The sequence below is a fragment of the Ylistrum balloti genome, unplaced genomic scaffold (assembly GCF_031769215.1).
Source record: "Ylistrum balloti isolate Yb309-2 unplaced genomic scaffold, AGI_CSIRO_Ybal_v1 Utg370190, whole genome shotgun sequence".
NCBI classification, from domain to species: Eukaryota; Metazoa; Mollusca; class Bivalvia; order Pectinida; family Pectinidae; genus Ylistrum; species Ylistrum balloti.
The window spans coordinates 179,933-195,959 of NW_026782170.1; positions in this window are offsets into that span (position 1 = coordinate 179,933).

The following is a 16,027-nucleotide window of genomic DNA, read 5'->3' on the forward strand; positions in this document are numbered from 1 at the left end:
ACTAAGTATTAGTATACTAATACTAAACAGTTCTTCGATGCAGGTACAGAAAATGAATCCTTATATTTATGTTTGATAAGCACGGGTTATCACAATAAATAAATAAATAAATTTCCCGATGTACGTTGTTAGAAAAGTTACGAGTTCAACTGAACAGCCATATTATACCGGAAATGGCAAATGATCAAATTGATGTTTTTGTTTACTTTTATAACAATACACGCTTAATGTAACATCACGTTTCAACTAAGTTTGTATCAAACCTAAGGATATAAGCAAAGAGGCAACATTTACATCTATTAGAAACGGCAAGATCGACATACTGGAGCCCAATCGATATAGGTGAAATATACAGACAAATTAATATTTTTGTAGACAAAGTTCAGATTGAAACTTTGAAATGCAAGTGGAAATTAGTGAAATATTCTATGTTAAACAATGGTGAATCAGTGTGCTATGGATTAAAACTTATGATTTTGCACGTGGAAATACCACCAGTAATGCAATAGATATACTTGAAGTTTACATCGATATTGTAAAAAAAAATCTGTGTATACGTTCCGTTTACACAATACCGGATACGTTTCTCCGTATAGTCGAACGCACCTCTACTGTCAACAACAGCTGATCGGTACCATGTGGAAATGTTTACTGTACACTTGTACTGGTGATCAATATATGAGGTTGTATGAGGACATTTTACTATAGGATAACATGTTACACAGCTACTATCATGATACTAAGTAAGTCCAAAGTATATCTATAAATGGTCATTTTATTAGGTACACCTAGTGTAGTTATATAACCTCTACATACAGTCTAACCCAAAAGACTTGTCAGTGGTGGTAAGGGCCACGACAACTCACACACATAGGGAGACGATTTTAAAGAAAGCCAAGACATTTAGTAACACACATTGTAAAGACAAATTAAAAAATAAAAAAAAACTAATCTATGAGATATTATAACCCAATCACCTATAAGAATGTATCTTTCTTCTGGATTACTGTTAACCAATAAAAATACCATAATTGATCACGAAATTCGTAATTACGCTGTAGCTCCTACATATCAGTCCTTGTTCCTTAATGAGTAACAAGAAATATTTCATAGAACGGGTTAAAAATTTTAACATTTGTCACTGGCGAATGCGTTGAGAAAAAATTCCACCCAAGGAAATGTAACGGTTATTCGTCTAGAAAAATAGAATATTCTTTTCATTGCATTTTTCAAGCCTTTCATTGATGTCAGTTTTAACTGCTGCTCTGTCTGTTTGAGTCTTCTATTATCGATACCTAATATGTTTCACCTCTTAGACAAAAATCTTCAAAATTTGTTGAAAAAAGTAGTCACTCCAAACATTCTAATGGTTATTTCGTTTATAGATGTTATTTCTACCAAAGTTATCGTTCGCGATGCAAGCTGGGAGAATTGATATTTTCACAGCAAATGCTGATGAGATCCGATGAAAAATGAGTGAAAATACAAAATCATTTTCACCGTAAAACCTTTCGAATAGGCCATTCCCACTGCTTTCATTCTTTTTGTAATGTTAGAAGGGAGATAACTCGCACGACCTTCGTGAACAACTTCAACGGAATAATATAAAGTGACGATCAAAAAAATCTTGTGTTAAAAAAATTTGAATATACTTCTCATCGATAAGTTCAAAAATAGCATTTGGAAGTATTAAAAGTGGATTCGAATGGCAAAGATTTGCGTTCGTTACGCTGTAATGGTCAGCACATGCTTTTTCCTTCTTTCTTTTTTTCTATTTTTCGAACCTAGGCAGCGCATTTTTAAAAAAACAGTAAACACATCTTATAGGTAGTATTCCATGCAGTGTATCAGAAAAAAACATTGCTTTTTCCGGAGAGAATTTTACAACGATTACATCACGACATATGGTGAAAATTAAATGATGTTTTTTCATACATACTTTTTTTTTAATTTTGGAAATGTGTTGCTTAATTGTATTTTTGCTTGCATAATATTGTTTTATCATCCTCTAATATCGGACCATTTTAACCTAAGCCATTAAACCTGGACAAGTTCTAGTCACTGCAGACTTCAAATCAAACCGTCTTAACTGAATTATAAACATTACAAGTTAACAAAACTTTCCCTAGAACAACCGGGTTAATTAACCAAAACCACAGGAAGATTCAGTCCTTAACTGAGGATTAGATAACAAAAAACTGTTACGAAATCTATTACATACTATAATTCTATTTTGGCGTTGATTTTCAATTTTGGTCTGAATGTAAATAAATGTTATCAAACGTGTTTGGAATATATGATTATCTGTAACCGACATAACAACAAGGATGTGTATCAAAAACAAACCGTCCGTGAAGAATTATCTTGCAAGTTATAATGTTATGAAATAATTACATACTAAGTATATATGTCACAATAATAGGTTTTGAGTGTATATAATACAGAAGGCCTCCTGGCGCACTATACATAGCCATATAGTTCAAGCATCCTTTTTATAGAACATGCTGACTTCAGTTACAAACAAAGTAGTTTGATTGTGCCTAGATACATTATCATACTTGTTAGGAGTCCATAGAAAACTGCGGTACTGAAAAGAAAAGCATGATAAGAGAATATCAATATATCAAACTCAGATTCGATTGAACGGGGTAAAATAACAAAGGAAAGATCTGCATGCAGGACCACGAAAACGACCACACCCATCATGTCAATCTTGGTCTATCCCGGTAAGTGATGTCACGTTCCCACGTGATACTATAATAAACAACAATAGGTCTACTATTGAACATCCAACACGTTCAGCTTCTTCATACCACAAAAGGAAATGGAATCTTTCCCAATGATATCATTCTAACGACCATAAAACTTCCTCGCAGCCTCATAGCAAAATTGCTGGCATGTTAAGAAGAAATTTAAAACGAAGGGGCTGACTTGCGGACACTACTCTCTCATTATAACTTGGATTTGATCTCTGATAAGATAATTTGCGTTGCATTGTTTGCTGACTTAAATGAAATTGAACATTTACCATGAAACTGAAGGTCGTGCCACAAGTTAACAACTCTTTCAGATCTCTGGATTTGTGTTTTTTTGTACCGGACTTTATGATTTGTTAATTTTATCAGATGGTTTGTGTTCTCTCTTTTCATTGGTGAAAAAAAGTGAAAAATAACGCTTTTATCAATGAACACACAATCTGAACACCAAATAATGCTTCTTACCAATTCAGGCATTCGCGTAGAAGAAAAGAAAAAGGTTTAATTTTTTTATTTCCCTTATTGGGCCTGTCCTCCCAGGGTGCAAAGACCCACAGTTAATACAAAGTTGATTTCCTTTTAACCACGAATTCTCCAGACCGGGCAGAATCATGTCATTCCTATTGAACGAGGAGAAATATACAGAATCTGTTCTATCCCGCTATGATGGGCAAAATACATTCATTCCTACACATCAAAAAGGATTTCAAAAAATTTGCTGAATTTACCATCTTGGGACCTTTCCCTCAGGGCCTCTAGAATATAGACCCATTTTTTTTATACAAAATTGAAAGTATTTTCCCAAAGGATGCTTCGGATTAAATTTGGTGGAAATCATCTTAGTCGTTCATCACTAGTAGCAATTTGTAGGTAAAATTGACGGATGGATGGACAACGTGAGTAGAAAAAAGGATTATCTATAATGAATTAAAAACAAAGGTATACCCACAGTTACCCCAGCCATTTCCCCCACCCCTCCTATTTCTAATACATGTAATTGCCCCCCACCCTCCTCAAAATCCCTTTCAAATTTTATCGTCCGCATTTTTGTATACTCTCTCTCTCTCTCTCTCTCTCTCTCTCTCTCTCTCTCTCTCTCTCTCTCTCTCTCTCTCTCTCTCTCTCTCTCTCTCTCTCTCTCTCTCTCTCATCAAGTCAATTGTTTCGTTGTTCTTTTATGCCTTCACGTTCTATATGTGCATAAGTTATTTACAAACAGAAACTTTTTATTTCAACTTAATCACTCTTGTTATCAGTGCGCGAGTGGTCTTACTGTGGGAGGAAACCAGAGAAAACCCATATCCGTTCAGAGAATCGAACCCCGAACGGCTAAGTAAAAGACGAGTATGTTACCACTGCGCCAACCGACTACCACCTGATGATGCAATGGTGTATAGAAGAAGAAGAAGAAGAAGAAGAAGAAGAAGAAGAAGAAGAAGAAGAAGAAGAAGATGATGAAGATGATGATGATGATGATGATGATGATGATGATGATGATGATGATGATGATGATGATGATGACATGTCGCCATGTGTCTTTTTAAAATCTTTCAAAAGGACCTGTTTCACGGTACATGTAATTTTGCCCACATCTCAATTTAATCTTTATTGTGTGTTATTTGTAATTCATATGTTGTAGTTGATGCTGTCACTTAGCGAAGACTTCTTGTTCAGACAACACATTTCCCTTGAATCACTTTATCGTTTAATGATACAAGAGGTAGTTTTTAGCAAACGGGAGCTGTTATATTCTGGGGTCTACTATTGGTAACTTACACTAAAGTTTAGTACAACACCTTAGTTATCTATCCCCCGTTTTTTAGTTTCTATTCCTGCTTGATATATCTTCATAAGACACAGAAGATATCCTTTGAATATATTAGTTATTTTGTTATATTGCTTATGGTAAAAATGGATGTGTATGTTTTCCCAAGTTGCAAAACAAGATTTAAATATCAAAGAAAGAACTTTAAATCATCAAGAAGTCTGGATCCTCCTCGAAATAAATGGTTGAAACACATGCTTAACACAGAGTAGCTGGCTGTAGAGAGTAAGTTTTGTGTGAAGTATAACATGAGGTAAAAAGACCACGACCTGACTCAAACGATGCCACTCAGTGTAATAACGATTCTTAGGTCACTTGCGATTCATTTGAGGAGACTGAAGGTAATCCAAATGACAAAGAAATTAACTCTACACATCTCCCTCTTCTTCACCATCGGAAATGTTCTTTATGTTTTTTAGAGTATAACGACAGCTGTATTAACACTCCTAAGTCTATCCATCAGTCTCTTATCCATAAAAATACACTTTAGTGCCCTCCTGATGCTTGTGTATGTTAAGAACATCTTACAGGAAGCATTCTACATTCTAAAAAGATCAGTATAAAGGATTGTTTCCCTGCAAAGTAAGCTGAGTGGATTAATTTCCTTCGTTGTAATCAATTATTTGCTTGAAATTGTACATCAAGTAACAATAAATGAAAATTCCCAAAATTAATATTTGAAATTGACTCAGACTGCTATGCATGAACCGGCTGGACCTTTGGTCAATTTGAGGATATGTATGGCATGTGTGAATCTGACCTTGTTTCATCTTAAAGTGACACTGCAAATGTAATAGACTCAATTCTGTATTTCTGGGTGAAAATGAAAACTGAGCTTTCCTGGAATCAAATGACCATGCTTACTAACCTCTCCAAAGCCACACTGTCAACACATTTTCACAAAATTGTTGATATATGGGATACTTTAGTTGTCCCCAAATACCATGTTACAGCCATATATCTATATCCCATATATCAAGAAACTATCACACACAATGCTGTATTCATCAAAGCATTTTATGTTGATCAGGTCACACTTATCTCGGATGCTACCTATAGCACCCTCAACAAAAGAAAAGATCACCATTTTCAAAGGCATCATATGGAACTATGTCAAGGTCATGCCCATTGTGCTTATGGGTATGTTTTAGACAAATTTGGACCTTATCACGGCAGTGTCAATGGTGCATCCATAACTCAACCCATCTTGGAGAAATTCGACGCCCTGAAATCTTAGCTGCGAGTAAACGACAATATGTTTGAGGGTCGTGGTTTCAGGGACGTCTAACATCATGTTGCTGAACTCGGATATGATGCAAGAATGCCGTCGTTTTTACCAGCTGGAAAATCATAACTGGACTCTCATACAGCCATTAGCGATCGCTGTGGCACCAAAAACACGATGGTTTGTAGAGTCCTACCACGAATGTCTAAAGACGTCAAATCGGATTACTTCATTGAGGTCATTTGCAAGTTAGTTCGCATTATAACTTCATGTCTGAATTTCTTCAGAGGACTCAGACATGTTTCGAGTGCAACGAAATACTAACTGGGGTCAGCGAATGCTATCGCATCTACAAAAAGACAACGTTTTAGCAAAGCGAGTTGGTGAAGACCACAACATGACACGCCGAGCTAAAAGTGAATGGCTGAAACTTGAAGCGTCTGATATCTCATTCCTTCGTGTGGATTTGGAATACCTTCAGACCATCACATTGGTTACGTATCAAATTAAACAGTCATCTGGTCAAGTTATGGAACATCAGTCAAATAACGGTGATTTTGATTTGAGATTTTGGTCTACCAGCACGATGATGTTCTCATTCGCGGACAGATTAATTCTCGCTAAAAGTCTCAAACAAAGTACAATGTTTTGATTCAGTTTGCCTGGTGATCTGATGAAACTATAATAAAAACAAAGTTATTAATGTTGTGGCACAAATCAGGCTCTTTACACATGTCCGCACAGATGGCCCCAATCCTCCAAAAATTATGAATGTTAAGTTTGTAAACAAGGGAGTGGATGCTATAAACATCAGCAATAATTCACACCAGAAGTCTGTTCAAGCTAACATTCCACCATACTTTCAAATTAGAAACACCCCTGTAATTTCTTACAGTTACTCTAAGCCCATTGCATCCAAACTTTTCAACTACAAACAAACGCTGCAGCAACAGCAACTGAATGTAGATGACCTTAGAACTAGTCCTCCATCAGCTTGTTCTTTTTCTACCTCTATTTATAACTATGATCCAGTTGGGCATAGTAACAGGTGATTTAAGCATAATTTAAAATGTTTAGCTACGAGAGCTCCTTTCGTTCATTGGAATGTGAATTTCCAGATACTCGTGGATTCTGTTGAAAATTATGCCAAAGAATGGGAGAAACGAGAACACGCTGCGTTGGATTCACTTTCTCAGAAAAGAATTTGCGGCTTGAAATCGAAAACAAAACACAGATGAACATTCCTCGATCCATATGTTAAATTCACACTTCTAGATTTACATGACAGATATGCTATTGTGCCTTGCAGATAAAGCGTCCAATAACTTGATCCTTTTCTGCAAACATTATTACATTCCCTGTTTACAAAAAAGAACTGGGCTTGCTTGATAACGAAGGAAACCCCACCTATACATTATACAATCTTTCAAAAGACGAAATACTAGCTAATCATGCTTCGGTATTACAATCATATAGATTTCCTCGTTATGATAAGTATACGGACCTCCACCGTTTATACTGGATCCTTAAACTTCAAAAGAATCCATATAAACAACGTTTTATTGCTGGTTCGTGTACCTGTTCAACAAAGGCTTTGTATTAACTACTTACCACCATTCTAAGTAATGCCAAATTCGGGTTACAGTCTTATTGTGATCATGTTTACTCACGAAGTTGAATTAATAGTATGTGGATTTTGACGAATCTTCAACACCCTCTTCTAAAAACCTTTCTTATACAAGGACATTTGATTTTTCCACCATGAACATCACTAAACCCTGTCTAAACTGAAGGAACGTCTTCGTTCTCTTGTTATAAACGGCTATACAAATATATGGTTGTGAACTATGCTGAAGCGTATTTATACGTTGAAATAAAAGAGGAAACCTACGGAAGACGAAGAGTTTTTGGTTGACAACATCTTCGTCGAGTATGGTGGTAAGGTCTTCCAATAGACTATTGTCATACCCTTGGGAATCAACAGCGCTCCTCTGTTGGCTGACTTTATTTTCATACGAGGCTGAATTCGTTGAACAACTTATCAAAACAAGTCGAAAAGACCCTGCCAAGTCGTTTAATTTCACTTTCAGATATATTGATGACGTCCTGTCTATAAATAACATGAAACTACGTCCATTGTGTATATCCACCAGAACTGAAAATCAAAGATACGACGGACTCTTCTACATCAGCTCGATCTTTTCCTACAACGAAACCAACATGGACAGCTTTCCATCAAGCTGTATGAGAAATGTTATGGTTTCAATTTCTCTATTGTGAATTTTCAATTTCTGGATAGCAATATCCCTGCATATGCAACCTAATTACACAGCACAGTTGATTTGGTATTCAAGAGCCCATTATCACGATTTCCGTGCAAGAAGTCGTCAACTGACTGACAAACTTGTTACACAAGGGTCATGGTCGCCATAGTGATCTCATTCTTTTTCTTTGTGTGACATGCAGCTGGACGTATTTGATGCTCGTTATTTTGATACTTACTTTGATTGACCAAGGTTTACATGTTAGGTGTCGTCGATGAAGCAGAAGACGCTTTTTCTTCCGGAACACATTGTCTTAGTATCCTTGTACATTTTCAGGGGTCTCCGTGTGAATCTTACTTTTGTTCAATTTTTGCCCTAGTTCTATGGAATTTGAGTTTGAATTATAATATCATGATATATAGTTATGTTGCCATATTGGTATTTTCTTGGTATTTTTTTATTAGAATGAATCTGAAGATCCTGTGAAGACATGCTATTGTTTATGTCGTGTGCCAACGTTGCAATAATTCGTATAACTTGAGGTATTATGTGCATTTGGAACTTCCAAATCCTATGCAACCACACAGGAACAAACAAAGAATCTATTCTATGAACTAAACTGCCAATGTCGAAATGAGGGAAACAGAAAATAAATACCAGAAATCTGAATTGAAAAAAGTTATTGATATTTGTGAATTATTATCATTGTATGTATAGTAACAATTATTATCAGAAATTATTTTGGATAATATTTAAAAAAAAAAAAAAAAAAAAAAACTCTGTCCGTGTCATAACATATTTATGTAATAGGCACACCCGTTTGTTTCTGTTCTATTTTGAAGAGAAACATATGTTGATAAAATTCTGCCATCACAAGAAAATAACGGGAACGATTTTATCGGTTCCGGACTTTAAGAAAAAATATGTTTTAAGCTGTGTGAATATTTTAGCTAAACAGCAAATGTGAGTTTGTCAAACAGATTCCAAAACTTGAATTGAGTGAAATTTTCATGAAAAATTGTGATTTTTCCCCAGTTAAACTTCCATAATATTTTATATTTTTTTGATATTTGAGTTGAAATCTTTAATCAAGAGGATTTGACCCAATTGAATAATTTATAGGTTTTGGGTTAAGATGTGCACCTATGACAAAGATCATAAAATAGGTCATAGTGCAGGCCATAGCTGATTTTTGGAATTTTTAAACATGCATTCTTAGAAGATGCTAGGGTACTACAAATAACACACAATGAAAATTAAATTAGGTTGTGGGCAAAATATCATGTACTGTGAAACAGGTCCTTTTGAAAGATTTTAAAAACACACACGATTATAATGTTATCATCTTCTTTTTCTTAACACCATTGCATCATCATCAGGCGGTAGTCTGATGGCGGAGTAGTAACATACTCGTCCTTCACTTAGCCGTTCGGGGTTCGATTCTCTGAACGGATATGGATTTTCTCTGGTTTCCTCCCACAGTATGACCCCTCGCGCTCTTACAACAGGAGTGATAAAGCTGAAATAAAAACAGTTTCTGTATGCACATACAACATGAAGACAGAAAAGTACAACGAAACAAAAGACTTAAAGAGAGAAAGAGAGAGCGACATAGAGAGAGAAGTCATGAATCCGGCAGACCAAAATATGCATCTTGGTGTTCAACTTGCACTCGCTCCTTTGCAATCCCTATTTCTAATTATGATTTTACACGAAAATGTGGCATGTAAGCATCATTCTTTATAGGCACTTCCTGACTTATATGAATTATGGCAAAGCCATTCGGGGAAGTGTAGTATTTTAACTCATGTATTTCATTGTGGTAAACAAATGCGACAAAATATTTTTGGACAATAATCATTTGGCCTCAAGTTTAAGGAACTCTTCATTCCTTGAAGGTTTATTGTGTTCCTAACTAGTTCATAGTATTTATTTCATATGGTTTATCCTTTCGGTGTGTTTGCTCTTGTTGTCTCCATACATGATGAACGTCTTGGTGATGAGACTATTTGTTGCTATGTCCGCCATGTTGCTATACGCCAGTTGGACAAAGTATTACTGGGAATTCAACTTCTGTGTCACAACTTCATGACTGTTAGAATGTGTGAAACATTTCTTTGCATGTTATCTCTAGGGTTCTTTGCAAGCGAACCCCGCGGGCCGCTCAAGCTATTGCATTTACTGGTTACATAAATATAAACAAATTTGTATCCAAGTCAAGTTCATATTTTCAGGTGCCTTTGCTCCATATTGCGAGGTTTCAGCTTTATCATTTTCGAAAAGATGGACATGGGCGACGCTATAATGTCCTTTAATGAAACAAACTGAACTCCTATAGAAAATTAGAAGGAAACAATGGAACCAATGATATCAGGATAATTATGTCCGCGGTGCGATAAAATATACAAATGTTACCTGTAACTAAGTTTAACAATATATCTTTCTACAGTACCCTATGCTATATTGTTGTTACCTGTAACTAAGTTTAACAATAATTCGTTCTGCAGTGCCCTATGCTATATTATTGTTACCTGTAACTAAGTTTAACAATATATCTTTCTACAGTACCCTATGCTATATTGTTGTTACCTGTAACTAAGTTTAACAATATATCTTTCTACAGTACCCTATGCTATATTGTTGTTACCTGTAACTAAGTTTAACAATATATCTTTCTACAGTACCCTATGCTATATTGTTGTTGTTACCTGTAACTAAGTTTAACAATATATCTTTCTACAGTACCCTATGCTTTATTATTGTTACCTGTAACTAAGTTTAACAATAATTCGTTCTGCAGTGCCCTATGCTATATTGTTGTTACCTGTAACTAAGTTTAACAATAATTCGTTCTGCAGTGCCCTATGCTATATCATTGTTACCTGTAACTAAGTTTAACAATATATCTTTCTACAGTACTCTATGCTATATTGTTGTTACCTGTAACTAAGTTTAACAATAATTCGTTCTGCAGTGCCCTATGCTATATTGTTGTTACCTGTAACTAAGTTTAACAATAATTCGTTCTACAGTGCCCTATGCTTTATTGTTGTTACCTGTAACTAAGTTTAACAATAATTCGTTCTGCAGTGCCCTATGCTATATTGTTGTTACCTGTAACTAAGTTTAACAATAATTCGTTCTGCAGTGCCCTATGCTATATTGTTGTTACCTGTAACTAAGTTTATAATAGATTGGATGATCGGGTGGCGCAGTGGTAACGCACTCGCCTTTTAACTAGACGTCCGGCTTTCGATTCCCTAAACGTGGGTCTTCCCCCGGTACTCCCACAAGAAACCCCTCGAGTGCTTACATCAGGACCAACAAAAGTGATATGCATCAGTTGAAATAACTTGTTTCGCAATTATTGTAGAATAAATTTTACATATAAGTTTACATATCTATACAAAAAGCAAAAGATCGTTGTAATATAAACCGGATTATATGTAAAACCTATGTTAATAATATCTTGTAATCAGTACCTATTTCACAGTTGTCTAACCTCATCATAGGATTCCATTGACATAAACATGACATATTGTCAAATACAAATATTCTTAAAGAAAATGGAAATATAGTCGGTGAAGTAGTGCATTTAGTCACGTATGCCACTGGACAATAGAGAATCTACAGGTAGTAAAATCCTTTTACTTTAAAAAAATGTTAATCTACCATGAAAATGGTATACGGCAAGTCTTCATTGAGGTCGGATGTATCTGATTTGTGTTCCTATTTATTATGATTAAAGCAATTATAAGTAATTGCTACTAATGACATGACAAAAAAAAGATACTCATTTAGATATAATCTAAGAAAGAATAGAATCCATTAATCAAAATGCTGATGCTGCTGAGCAATATAAGATATTAACATCAGTTCCTTGCTAATCACACGACTAGTTACATTCTGAATGTTCTTTGATTGGTGGAATGAAGGGCTTACATCTCCAATTGTTACGGCGACGAAAGGGTGTGGCCTATTCCTCAACACTGTGAGTCCGTACTCCTGCCCACAGGGCGTTTTGACGAAATAAACCGGTTTAAAGCCTACTGAAATAGTCCTTCGTAAGTTAGCAGTCTTCAGTGGTCCTGTATTCCAGTGATCCTGAACAATTGGTGTTTTATAAAGTGTGAGGATTGACCAGGCTTATACCCTGCCAACATGAAGTTTGGAGTGCTGCTGGCCCTCACTTGGGCACCATTTGCGGTCTGTCTCATGTCTGTGGAAGATTTACTACGTGAACAAGACAAATGCAATTCTTTGCATTATACCTGCAGTAACGGAGAACAGAATATCTATTGTAAATGTGATAGCATGTGCTTATATTACGACGACTGCTGTTTTGATGCAGAGGAACATATCATTGGAAAACATGAATCCAAGAAGAATTTATTTATTGAAAGATCAACATGTGAATACATCGACTTTGCTCGTTTTGGTAAACACATGATTGGCGCATTTATGGTGTCTAAATGTGAGGAAAGTTGGAAAGATGAAGAGATCAAACGAAAGTGTATGAACTCGGACAATAGCGACCCGATTGATATTACACCTGTGTTTGACATGAAAACAAAATTAACATTTAAAAATAAGCAGTGTGCAATATGTAACAATGTTATCAATGTGATTCCATGGAAACTGAAGATTTCGTGTTCAAATAACTACTACGATTCCATTGTAGAGAGACTTTCCTTCAGCGAAACAATTACCAACAAAATCAACTCATCATTTTGTAGCCACAGTTTTGTCCCTACTAAGGAGCACAGAGTGCGTTACTGTTTACCACATTTACAGTACTTGACTGGCCAATATCCACGAAAAACACACAATGAATCCTGTAAGGAACGTTCGATGTCACCAGTGATAATTTATACCCACCCCAAATTTGGTACGTTGATGTTCAGAAATGTTCACTGTGCTATTGAGGAAATGGATATAGAAATCTTATTAATGAATTGTTACCCGAATTTCAATAGAACTCTTACAGCAGATACAAGAACCGGGACTTTAAGCAGTCTGATAGACATTACTCCATTGTTCCGTAAGAGGAAAACTATACAGACGTGCAGTGAAACAGAAATTTACTTGTCAGACCAAGTGAGAATGTTTTCTAATATAATACATAGATTAAAATGTATATGCATCACTAATTTTTTAATGCCAACACACAGTTCACAAATGTATAATAACACACGATGACCTCCTATCATGTTATACAGATAACACGTTAAGTTTAACTATAAACACTCAACAGGTTATTATAAACACTTCATGTCCATTCGTTGAAACATCGTTCTGCAGTACCCTATCATTACATCAAATGAATAAAGCAATTGAAAAATGTAACTTATAACACAGAAATAAAACCTGTATAAATAGAAACAGAATATAATGTTTCAAACATTACTTTTTAACAGGTTGGTTGTCAGCATCTATACTGCCCATTTCATCTAGAGCCGTGTTATGGCGCATGTGTGGATATAAAACAAGGCATCGTTCAGATGTTTGATCTGCTTTTTGAAGTGAACAGTACAATGAGATCCTGGGATCTATTCCGCTTTAAGGAAATAATCAGTGAAATAACAGCCAAAGTGGATCACATTGATACTTTAATGTTACAAAGTGACATCACTATAGGAAATGATGTCATATCCGGCAGTAAATGTTCAATAGTTAGAACCAGAAATCCGGTGAAGTTCAAATCAGGATACAATATGGTTACGAGAGAAACCCAAAGACATTTCCTTTCCAAAATACTTTTCAATTTTTCTGAAATGATTGACGATCTAGGGTTAGTTACTCACATTAATAACGTCGAGAAAGCATCCTGTAAAAGCAATAATTTTATCTCGAATCCGAAATTTATAGCCGACATATATTCTTCGGAGACCGATCTTCCTTGTCCAGCAGTGAAAGTGGAGAAAAAAGGTTTTCGTCATTATGGTGGCCACACATCCGTCACCGGTTTCGATGGATACGGCCTCCACATCAACGGGGTAGTGATTCTCCCAACAGATACCATACAGAAGCATGGTCATCTTTATATTTGTGTTGAAACATTTACATCAAACTACGCACAGAAGGGCATCAACTATATATCAGGTTTTAGACTACTCATCAACAGGGTGTGTGCCTGTATATCTATTATATGTTTGATATGCTGTCTTACCCAGTACTTTGTTATTCCTTTCTTGAGGAATGAAAAGTCACATTTAATGATCGTACTTATCTGTTTCCTTTTGTTAGCCCAATCATGTCTCCTTCTTACCTACCAGTTTTCATTTGGAGTGGAGTTTTGTAAGTGGTTTGGCATGATTCACCATTTTGCATGGCTTGGTTCTTTTATGTTTATGTTTCTTTGTTCGTTTCGCTTGAATATGGACCTTCGAAGGCTATATGTTTCCAGAAGGAATGGAAGAACAATGTCCACGGTAATGTATTGTTTGATTGGCTTTATAATCACATTTGTAATTGTACTCGGCACAAAATTGACGAACGTAAACTTAGACGGTTCGAGTGAGTGGTATGGTGGTAGTGTTTGTTTTCTCTCTAAGACTTTAGCTTTACTGGTAGCTTTTGTGATTCCTGTGTCTTTGATCTTATTTGGAAACTTGGTCATATTCCTCATGCTGATACATTATATAGCTTCAACTTCAATGGTACATGTTAGTGGATTCAATAAATCCAATGTTCTAATATACGCTAAAATCTCCACAAGCATGGGGTTGAGTTGGATTTTAGGAATCATCGCAGTCACGACGGAGTTTGAAGTAACATTAGCAATCTTTGAAATTATAGCAAGTTTACAAGGAGCATTTCTTATGTTAAACGTCGTTAGCAACGATCGCGTTAAGAGATTTTACACAGGTATGATCATGCAGAGGCTGCAACGTTTTGTCAAATCCAAACCTGACTCCAATGTGATAACTATTTCAAAATGAAAACTACCACAAGGCAGTGCAGGTGATATATCAAGATGTTTTTGTTTGTCGAATAGTCACTAAAAGAATAAAAATGGTGCCTTGTGTGGTGGATAGAGTAGACCACTGGCTTTCATAAGCAGACATACCAGAAATAGTAAAAAACTGAAAGAACGTTGTATGTTAATTTGGTAGTGGACCTTGCCGCGCTTTCAGTGTGTGTTTTTAAAGGAGACTCTAGTTGTGTGCTAAAAGAGAGCCTTGATTTGTTTTGTTTTTTTTTTTTTTTTTTTGTAAATAATGATAATTATCTTTCGAACAGAGTTCATTTTCACAATATGAATATTCACAGTGGAAAATGTAAGGATTTATAGCATTTCCACAATTTTGTGACAACTTAGACGGGACTGAAAATATGGTGTATGTGTATTACTGCCTACTTAATTCTATCTACTATATCAATATAGGGTTAATTAGCACTAGAAAACAGCTGTCCACATTAAGAAATACATAGTATTCATACTAAGAAGTTAAAAGGCCACAAGAATTGTTAAAGGTGATGTCATTACAACGTAAAATGTGTGAAGCAGGTTAAACAATGCTTATACCTGAGGAGATTTATATATATCGCTAATGAGACGGAGTCTTTATGATATAGAGTGGTGAAAATTATATTAAAATATTGCACTTCTTCTATGATAGGGAACCGTATGTCTCGCCATTACGTTGATCACCGTATCATCATTATCTTAACTGACAGATCGATGGCACTAGGTCGATGTGTGATAAATCAATTAATGATGTTATGATTGATTTTCAATGCTACCAACTAATCAAAAATAACATAATTATCACAAAGTAATACATACTTAATAGTAAGACATTCTTATTAGTGAGTAAGAACATACAATTATCAGTGGGTAAGGATATACAATTATCAGTGAGTTAGAACATATAATTATCAGTGGGTAAGGATATACAATTATCAGTGAGTTAGAACATATAATTATCAGTGAGTTAGAACATACAATTATCAG